Below are 11310 nucleotides of genomic sequence, written 5' to 3' on the forward strand. Positions count from 1 at the left end.
AGAAAAGCAATTTGTGTGTCCTGGTGACTATAAGCAATTTGTCATCTCTAACGCCAAATAAAGCTTCAAAACCAGTCTGAAATACATTGTATGTTCTTTGCTATTATCATTTCCAAAAGAGTTAATTCTAAACCTCACTTATACCTCTATTTTTATCATACAATTTACCTTTCTACCTTATGCAAAATGCTGTTTTTCAGACTTGAATTTACTAGTCATTTCTCCACCCAAACTGTCTGCATTTGCAACTACCGGAAACTGTATCTGAGCTTTTAAGAGGAAGGAATTTCCTTCTCCCTGCTTAAGGTTTTACTACCAAATCAATAGCTATACTCTTGCTCTCACTCCTTCCTGTAATCTCTGAATAACCCTGGCCACATTTTTTCCAGAGACTGATCCTCTTCCATGGGTTTTTTTCTGAAGACTAAAAATGTGCTAAAACCTTTCTTGTATTAAAACTACCAAACTCAAACAAACCCGAACAGCAGTAAGTATAATTGCTTTCTTAAGCAGGTATATTTACCTTGCACAAACATTTCCCTATTTTCTCATAATACAAACTTCTTTCTTGAAAGCGTATTATATTCTACCTTAATTCACATTCATCTCTTTGTACTCTGTGATTTGACTTTAGTCTTGCTATTCTTTTATTGATCTTGCTGTAGTAGCTAAAAGCTTCCCAATTTTTAGATTCCTTGAAGCCTTCTTATTCTACCTTTCTTGACTTTTCAACAGGTATTGACATTGCTGACCAGTTACTTCTTGAAATCATTACACTTTCCTTTGTTCTTCTTAAGTCACTTTTACCCCTGTGTGTCTTTCCAGGATCATGCTCTTCTTTCAACTTTTTAAAAGCTGTCTCTTATTGTTTCATCTTTTAGCTTTATTCTAGTCTCTCAATACTTACTCTCTTCATAAAATTTCATCCATGCACAGTCTTACAACGATGATGACTTCGAGCCTCATGTCTCCAGCTCTGACTTTTATCATGTTTGAGAAGAATATGTGATCACAAAACTAAAACTCATGAAATGTTATATCCTTAGATAGGAAAAAGATCAGAAAACATAAGACCATTATAAATTTTTCTTGAGAAAAATAAAAACATTTATAAGAGATAAGTTAGTAAAATAACAACAAAAAAATTCATGACAAAAGTAAAATTGGCTCCTATTAAAATCACTTATAAATACAATTAAGTTTAAGTTAATGTTGACAACGTGCTTCCTAAATATAATGAAAATTTATGTAATTTCTCAAAAGAAAATGTGCATAATGTACAAAAACAAAATTCAGTGTTAACAAACTGAATTAAACCATCATATAATATTAATAAAATCAGTCTGAGAGAAGTAACCAAATAATACTTTGGGAAATGAGAAAAAATGAAAAATTTTAGGTTTTTGGTAAATAAGAACAATGCCAGTCTTACATGTCTGAACTAATGCCATAGAGTCAAATGTATAATAAACTTTAAATAACATTTCATGTCTCTAAATGCTTTCATTATTAAACAGTAAAATGACAATAATTTAATAATGCATGTAACTACAGAAATTAAGAAAAATATTGCAGATATACAAACAAGACTCAGTGATGGAATTTATAAAGACAAAAACAAAAAGCAATAAGATGAATTTTTAAAAATTAGTAGAATGCATTTCTTGCTAGTTTACTCAAAAATAAAAGTCGGAGAAACTAAAGTTATGTAAAATATGATAAAATATAAAATAATAGATAAAAATAACCTTTTATATTGAAAGAGACTTTCTATTCAAGATGATAGATCAAGCACACACATTTGCTTCACCTGCCAACAAACAAAAATAAATAAAACAAAATGCAAACCTTGGTAAAGTAGAAGTTATAAAAAAGATAGGAAATTCATACAAATAGAAGCTATATAAAAGTTGCAGATTCACTGAATTTTTGGTGTTCTTGTGTGTTTGTGTTAAGAACACTTAATGTGACCTCCTTCTTAAAATATTTTAGTGTATTTTTTTGTATAGCAGATATACTTCAATAAAACTAAAAATGTAGGATCATAAAAGTGTGGCAAGTGGAAAATAAAATAGAGACTTGATAAATTTCTGGAGGAGAGGAGGCATATGGGATTATATAAATTGGTAAGCATTTCTGGAGGTAACTAAATTTCAGAGCACACAGAAGTTGCCAACAGTGGAGGGGGATACATACAGCAGGGCTTGAATGAAGGGTACGAATAGGATGACTGAAAGAACTGTCTGTGAAAATTACACAGATCAGCTTCCCCTGACCTTGTACCAAACAGAGGTACCCACTTATGCCAAGCTGGGATGGTTCCCTCCCATTTGAAGACAAAATATGCTCTACAAATAGACTGAAATGTATAGTCTAGAGAGTTTCTAGGAGAGAGTCTGGTACCCTAAATCTGAGTCCTTTTTATATCAGCTTGCAGGTAGGAATGGGCTACTGGCACTTTGAAGATCCCTCAGTGAAGGCTAGATGAACTGCATGGGACTCCCTGAGAAGATCAATCCCTGGATTAGAGAGGACCTAGATGATTTTATTGCCTACTTTCTCACTCCCCAGAAGAGAGCTACCATCTCTTCCTAGGAGCCAGATTAAGCTCAGTCTTGTGGAGACTACAAACTAGTGAGAAAGACAGAGAACACAACTGAATGAACACATAATAGTCAATTGCTGATTAGGGTCCTGAAGATAAAGAAAGGCATGGGAAGAAAATTGATGGGGAGTGCAATTGAAATGAGAAGGCCAGGAAAAGCCTCTCTCTGAAAGACACATGTGAGCACCAACCAGAATAAAATGAAAATGTGAATTGTAGACTCCATAGAATTAGGTCAACTAGAAAAAAAGAAGAGCATATGAAAAAGCATTCGTGTACTTTTAAACTTTTTAAAACTGTGCTAAAATTTTTCAATTATTGTTATTTTATCAAATATGAAGACCTGACATTTAACCTATTTTTAGTAATGCATCAGGGGCTACAAGGCATCAGGCTCTTTCTACTCAATGTGTCAGGCCTCAGACTTTAGTTTAGGGACTCAGGTCATTTTTGGTGAAAGAAACATGAAAGGAAACGAAATGGCATGCTAATACTGTTATTCTTTTGTTTACATTTGTTTCATGTTAGTTCTGTCATTTATTTTTTTCATAATCAGGAACACATTCTTGTTTTTTTTCTATTTCTCGCCTTCCATTGTATCATTTTAGTTTTATCTATTTTTTACTTTTATTAGCTTTTACCATTTCTTTACTAGTTTTGAAGTTATTCATTCTATTGCTAATCCTCCATAAGTTGTTAATACTTTTTATTTAAAAAACTTTTAAATATATAAATAATTTATATAGTGCATAATATTATATATTGTATAATATATTAATAACTAATTACTATACATATATAACTAAGACATGAGTGTATTTTTGTTTGTGTAGTGCTATAGGTACATTTTCCTTCATTTACCTGGCTAATTCTTCCAACACGCATATAGAAATCAGCTATTATATTTAGTCACAGAATGTAAAACAAACAAGCTGATTGCATTATGTAATATCAAAGGCTTTAAACAGGAACAACTTTAGCTTTTCAAGTGCTGCGTATTATATCCTTTAATAAAGTGACTGATACACAAGTTTAACATTATCACTTCTACAGGGTTCCTGCTCTTTGTCCATCCAATCTTCAGTCAACCTGCTGTTCTCCATTTCTTGGGGAAGAGTTTGAATCATTTGATAACATTAAACATTGGACTTGGACATTCCCACTACTTACAAACTTGAGATTTGAAACAAGTCTCAGAATGATTTCAATGAGAAAGCAAAAATACTGATAGTCTGCAGTGATAAGAACTAGAACAGAGAGCTCCGGTAATATTCAATATATGTTTGTGAATGTTTTTCTCCTCGTCCCTTTCTTTTCTTCCTTTGTGTGTGCATGCGCGCGCGCGCGCGTGTGTGTGTGTGTGTGTGTGTGTGTGTGTGTGTGTGTCTGTTTTTCCTCCACACAGTTCATAGTATTTCCGGTTTTGTTTGAAGAATTGGTAGATCTTAAACTTTCCTTCTGAATGTCTCGATTTTATTTCTATTGTAGATCCGTCATGTAGGGATGAGAGCCACTAAGCATCGGGAGACACAAGGCATTAGGGGTTTTGTGCACAGGCTGGAAGACATCAGGCTCTTCCGACCCAATATCTCAAGTCTCAGTGGGACATTTTGGCATTTTGGATGAAAAGAACATGAAAGGAAGCAAGCCATTATGAGAACACTATTAGTATATAATATCATGATTCTTAGAATTAGTGGAAAATAGAGCTAAATTTTAAGTCTAGTGTGGTATTTATGCTTAAATCTTTGTTTTCTTATATATGAAACGTACCCATTCAGTGAACAACAACAACAATCTATAAACACCTAATTTTTTCTACTTAATACCACAAAGTCATTTTATCACATTTCCACTAGTTTATTTATAGCTCTCTCTTTGTGTGTATGTAATTTTTTGTGTGGAATAGTCCTCATTTTAAAAACAGTTGAAACTGAGAAAATGCAGTTCATTTCCAAACATCATTGCTAAACTCATATAACTGTAATTCATTATTTCAAAAATTAATATGAAAACCTATTAATATGGCCAAAATAAAAAAGACATAGCAGAAGTTAGTGAGCATGTGGAGCAACAGGAGCTCTCATTCATTACTGTTGGGAATACAAATTGGTACAGCCACTTTGGAAGACATTTTGTCAGTTTCCTAAAAAGCTTTTACCATATGATCCAGCAATCATGGTCATTGGTATATATGCAAAAGAATTGAAAACATTTGTTCTCACAAAAACCTACACTTAGATGTTTATAACAACTTTATTCATAATTGTCAAAACTTGGAAGCAATCAAGATGTTCTTCAGTAGGTGAATGAATAAACAAACTGTGGTAAATCCAGACAATAGAATATTATTCAGAGTTAAACACGAAATGAGCTATCAAGCCATGAAAAGACATGGAAGAAACTCAAGTGCTTATTGCTAAGGGAAGAAGCCAGTTTGGAAAGTGTACATACAATATGATTTTAACTATACACCCTTCTAGAAACAGAAAAAGTATAGAGTCAATGGTGAGAGAGAGATAAATAGGAGGAGCACAGAGGATTTAGGGGCAGTGAAACTATTATGTATTATGTCATAATGATGAATACATGACATAATACATTTGATAAAATCCATAGAACTGTATAACAGAGTGGACCTTAATGTAAACTTTGGACTTTGGTAATTAATAATGTATTGATTTTGGCTAATCGGTTGTAACAAATGTACTACACTAATGCCAGATATTAATAATAGGGGAAAATGTGGGAGGCGAGGTTGAATGGAAAAAAGGATATATGGGAACATTGTAGTTTCTGTTCAATTTCTCTATTAACCTAAAATTGCTCAAAAATTTTCTGTTAATTAAAAATGTGTTTTATAGTTTACAATTGTTAAACAATGTTTACAAAAAGTTTGTAATTAAATCTTTGTATAAAGTTTTTTTAGGGGGCACACGTCATCGATAAGGGTATCTGCACAGTGAATATTTGCATCCCTAACCCTTAACTGTACCCCACAATTTTAAATAAAAACTAAAGGAGGAAAAAATTTAAGTATCTTCTGACATTCTTTACACATATAAAATGAATTAAATGGTTTAAAATTTTTTTTGTCAGTGACAACTAGAGATCTCAAAAGAAGTACAAGCAGCCAACAGATGCATGAAAAAATGTTCAGCGTCACTAGTCATCAAAGAAATGCAAATTAAAACTCCACTGAGATACCACCTAACTCCAGTCAGAATGACCATAATCAATAACTCAAAAAACAACAGATGCTGGAGAGGATGTGGAAAAAAGGGAACACTTCTACACTGTTGGTGGGAGTATAAACTAGTATAACCTCTGTGGAAAACTGTGTGGTGATTCCTAAATGTTCTAGAAATCGACCCTCCATATGACCCTGCAATCTCCCTACTGTGAATATACTTGGAAGAACTCAAATCACTCTATAAAAAAGATACCTGCACACGTATGTTTATTGAAGCATTGTTCACAATAGCAAGAACATGGAACCACCAGTGCTGCCCATTAAAAGAGGACTGGATTCAAGAAATGTGGTACATATACACAATGGAATATTACACAGTCATAAAGAACAAAATCATGAACTTCACCGCAACCTGCATGGACTTAGAGTCTATACTACTGAGTGATCTTTCACAGAAACAAAGAACTGAGTATTACATGTTCTCACTCATAAGTGGACCTTGCACAACTATTGTAATACTATAAGAAAAGGATTGACAGTAGTGGGAAACTGCTTAGGGGTAGGGGGGCAGGGAGGTGGCATTGGCAGTAATGGAAATCTGCCTGGGGAAGGGGAGCACACCTCATCAAAAAGGGTACCTACACAATGAATATTTGTATACCCAACCCTGAATTGTACCCCATAACTTTAAAATAAAAAATTTTAAAGCTAAAAAATAAATAAAGATTTGTAAAAAATAAAATTCTATCTATGGTATAAAAACCCTGTAAATATATTGAGACAAAGATCAAAAATTCACCTATGACTATATTAGAAGTTTGTCTTTGGGCTACAGGTGATTTTAATTTTTTCCTTATTTATATATTTTCTGAATTAAATAAGATCAAGTTTTTATTGTTTCTTTATGCCACATTATGGCAATAGAACATAAATAAGATATAAAATTTTTAAAATTGATTTTAAAGTAACCTTCTTACCTTTTGCTCCTATAGCCTCCTCCACAGGGAATCGTGTTCAAAAGTTTGATATCTCTTCATCCATGTTTTTCTCCATGTACATAATGTTAAATATAAATAAGATCAAAGATATTATTCAGGGACTTGCTTCAGGACATCTTTCTCTGTCAACATGGTGTTCCCACATTTATTTCATTTTTATAGTGCAATCTCTTGATCTAATGAAAGTTCTATTTTTAATTTTTTGAGAAACCTCTATATTCTTTTCCAAAATGGCTATGTCAATTTACATTTCCCATTGGGTGCGGTGGCTCAATCCCGTAATCCCAGCACTCTGGGAGGCTGAGGTGAGAGGATTGCCTGAGTCCAGGGGTTCGAGACCAGCCTGGGCAGCTTGGTGAGCCCTCATCTCTACAATTAAAAAAAAAAGAAAAGAAAAAGAAAAATTAGCCGAGCTTGGTGACTTATGCCTGTAGTTCCAGCCACTTGGAAGCCTGTGGCAGAAGGATCGCCTGAGCCCAGCAGGTCAAGGTTGCGGTGGCCATGAGTGTGCCACTGCACTCCAGCCTGGACAACAGAGTGAGACTCTGACTTAAAAAAAAAATTTACATTTCCAACAGTAGTGTACAAGGGTTTCCTTTACTCCACATCCTTGTCAACACTTGTTATCTCTTGCCTTTTCATAATAGCCATTCTAATAGGAGTGAGGTGATATCTTATGGTGATTTTTATTTGCTTTTCTCTGTCAATTAGTGATGTTAGGCATAACTAATATACCTGTTGTTTATTCAGATGTCTTCTTTGGGAACATGTCTATTCATGTCTTTATACATTTTAAAATCAGGTTAGAACAGACTAGAGAGACAAGAAATAAACCCACACATACATGGTCAACTAATCTTTGGCAAGAGCACCAAGAATACACAGTGGTGAAAACAAAGTCTCTTCAGTAAACGGTGCTGGGAAAACTGGATATTCATGTGCAATATAAAATTGGACCCTTGTCTCACGCCATATACAAAAATTGACTAAAAATGGATTAAAGACTTAAATGTAAGCTCTGAAACTGTAAACGCTGAGAAGAAAACAGAGAAAATGTTCTTGATGTTCATCTTGGTAATGGTTTTTTGGATATAACAAAAGATGCGCAAACAACAAAAGCAAAAATAAACAAGTGGAAATACATTAAACTAAAAAGCTTCTGCATTGAGAAGAAAACAATCGATTTGCATTTAACTGATTTCTAGTGGGTGATCACTAGCAATATGTTTATAGACTGTTTGCAATTGTCATTTTAGTTTGCATTGTATAAGTCTTTTTTCCATGTACATATTTCCTTGTTTTTATTGATTTTAATAAATTTTGAGAATGTGTGGATAATAACTATTTGCTTCATATATATGCTGCATATAACTTTTTACATCCATTTTCTTCCCCTTTAATTTCACTAATTTTATCTTTTGTTGTTCATTGTTATTTGTATTATGTTCAGAAAGTTAAATTTGTTTAACATCATAAAGTTTTTCTTTCCTTCCTCTATCTCCCTTCCCTCCCTTCTTCCCTGCTCCGTGTTTCTTTCTTTCTTAGTTGTGATTTCCTTAAGAAAATGGCTGGCTATTTAGAGAATGTTATACTATCTCCATTTTCTCTAACAACTTCTATTATTTTCTTCTTTGCATTTAAATACTTAATCTATCAGAAACACAATTTGGTATAAAATATAAATTAAGGTTATAACTTTTTTTAATGTAGATAAATGAGATGTTTTCCTCAAATATTATCTAACCTGTTTTTAGTAAAACATTTCTTTATTTACTTGAATTGTAGGTTTACCATAAATTGAATTTATATATATTAATTCTATATGAATGTATAACCATATGCCCATATATATAAATTCAGAGAGGATAGATATATAGATAGACATAGATCTTTTTCTGGATTCTTTCTTCTGCTTTATCAAATCTTTTCTTCCTACACTAATCCCACCTGTTTTAGTTACTATAATTTTATAACATATCTTAGTTTAAACTAAAATTAGTTTAATTTTAGTTTATACTAAAATCTTTGAAAAAGGTTTATTGATACTTCTCTTGTTAGTTTTTTCCCTAGTTACATATAAACTTTAAGCTAGTTGGGATTTTTTACGTAATAAAATAATCCTGGTATTTTCAACTGAGGTTACATGAAAATCATAGACGGATTTAGAAAGAATGGATATCTTTATAAAATTTATAACTTTAATCACAACGATTATAAATTTCAAAACTATGAACAAGGTAAGAAAAAATACAAACAATGGATTAGATTAATCTTCCACATTTCAAAAAATTATATACACTGCTAATTTCTACTTCCTTTTTACAGCCATTGAATCACAAAGTAACCTGCATGATTTAGAATATGATTTTACTGGAACCGACCTTATTACAATTTTACTAAAATCAAAGCAAAAAAACACAAGGAATTAATAGGAACATTCTTGAATATATAAAGGTGTAAGTTTTCAACTTTAGTTAGGATACCTTCATGCCAGTGTAAAATAACATTTTGCAGCAACTTCTAAGCCATCCACTTTGAATTTGAGTGTAGCCCTATATGCCAGTAAGTCTTTCATTTTCATTCTCTACAACTCCCGTTTCCCAAAACTCTCTCTCTTTCTCTGTCAAACACAAGATAATTTTTTCTTGTATTTTTAAGTAAACTTTTTATTTCGAGGTAATTTCACAGTCTTATGTAGTTATGAGAAACAACACAGAAAGAGACTGTGCACGCCTCACCCCGTTTTTCCCAATGGTAATATCTTTCAAAACAATCACACAGTATCACAACCAGAAAATTGACATTGATAAAATACACAGATCTTGTTCAGCTATCCTCAGCTTTAGGTGTGTGTGTGTGTGTGTGTGTGTGTGTATGTGTGTGTGTGTGTGTGTGTGTGTGTGTGTGTCCTTTCTCTTTCTTTTGTACTTCAGATTTAATGAAGTACTGTACTTTAAGCATATGAGTATGCTGTCTTAATTACAGAATCACAATTTATTTGATAGTTTTGCTGCAGATGTGATGTACTCTATGGCCCAGCATGGTTTGTACCACAGTTTAACCGCATTTAATATATATTAATAATATTAATGCATTATGGAAATTAAACACAAGACTGTGAATTTGTGATTCGTGACTATCATTGGATCAAAAAAAGATATTTCTATTCATGACAAAGGGGTTAGTTTCTCATTTGTTGATTTTAATTTATTAGTATGCAGTCTAGGTGATCGGTTTCCAAATGAGTTTTTGCTTTCGCATTATTCCAGTGAGACATTTATAATTAATGTTATAGGAAAATTACACTGGGGCAATATTTAGTCAATCTTTGTCAATGGGAAACAAATGCATAAATCTAGCACTAGATGGAAAAAACAGAATACAAGATTGCTTTAGAATAAATAGAGTAAGTCTTGATTAATTTACTTACAATTGCATTTTTCTTTGATGCTACCTGGGTGGTGTGTCCATCTTTGTTTAAATTCATTGTTTTATCTTGTCATAGCTATTATTCATTTATACACTGTTATTTGTACTTAAAAATAAAGCCATTGCTAAAAAGACAAGCTCTAATTTCTCATCTTTATTTTGAAGTCATTATGTGGGTTTTACTTTTTCTAATTATGCTTGGTTCATTATAATAAGGAAGGATGTTCAGTCTCAAAAAATATACAAATGGAATTCAAAGAGGGTTCTTTTGAAGACTAATTAGAAATGGAAAACATGAGAACTTCATAAAGAGGGAGTACATGTTCTTCCCTCACTTCTGTATCTTTTATTGCTTATTGTTGTTGCTAGTATCAATATTATAATTATCTGGCATTGTTGTCATTTTGCTTTTTATTTGAGATTATTTTTCCCCCAGGGCTTCTGGGCTACATAGAATGCTTGGAAAAATGTGTGGCACATTTCAGGCACATTTTATTTAGACTTCTACCCAGCTATTTGACTGAAAAAATAGGGGAAAGGACAAAGAGCAGAGAATAATATAAGTAGATGGATTAGCACAGCAGATTACTTAGCAAAAGGCAGAACAGAGGAGTCCAGGCTTCACTGGGCTTAGAGTATTGTCATTGGAATGACTTTTTCTAAGCCTAAAGAGCTGATAATTTTTGCTACTGTTTAATTTGGAAGATCACCAATAGAGAAATAATTGCCAGCAACCTCATCATTCTTAGTATTATTTTGTTCGCCAGAGTTTGATGTAAAGTCAAGTCAAATGAATGAGGGAGCCATAAATAAATCATGATTAACATTTCCTTGATAGCTTCTCTAACCAATGATGTGTCTAAGTCAAACACTTTATTTTATGCCATTGTAGACTTACTGTCAACTGCTATCAAATTGTTAGAAAAACACTTAAACTTAATTAACATTAGTTTCCACATCTATAAGTGGGAGGATAATAATGTATACTTCATATAAGCTGTAAATATGAAAATGATCTTACTAGGCGGAGAAAGGAGAAAGAGAAAATAGTTACAGGTAGAGGGAACATGATTAGCAAATGCACA

This window comes from Carlito syrichta, unplaced genomic scaffold (genome assembly GCF_000164805.1).
Source record: "Carlito syrichta isolate Samal-C Ts95f unplaced genomic scaffold, Tarsius_syrichta-2.0.1 Scaffold304705, whole genome shotgun sequence".
Lineage (NCBI taxonomy): Eukaryota > Metazoa > Chordata > Mammalia > Primates > Tarsiidae > Carlito > Carlito syrichta.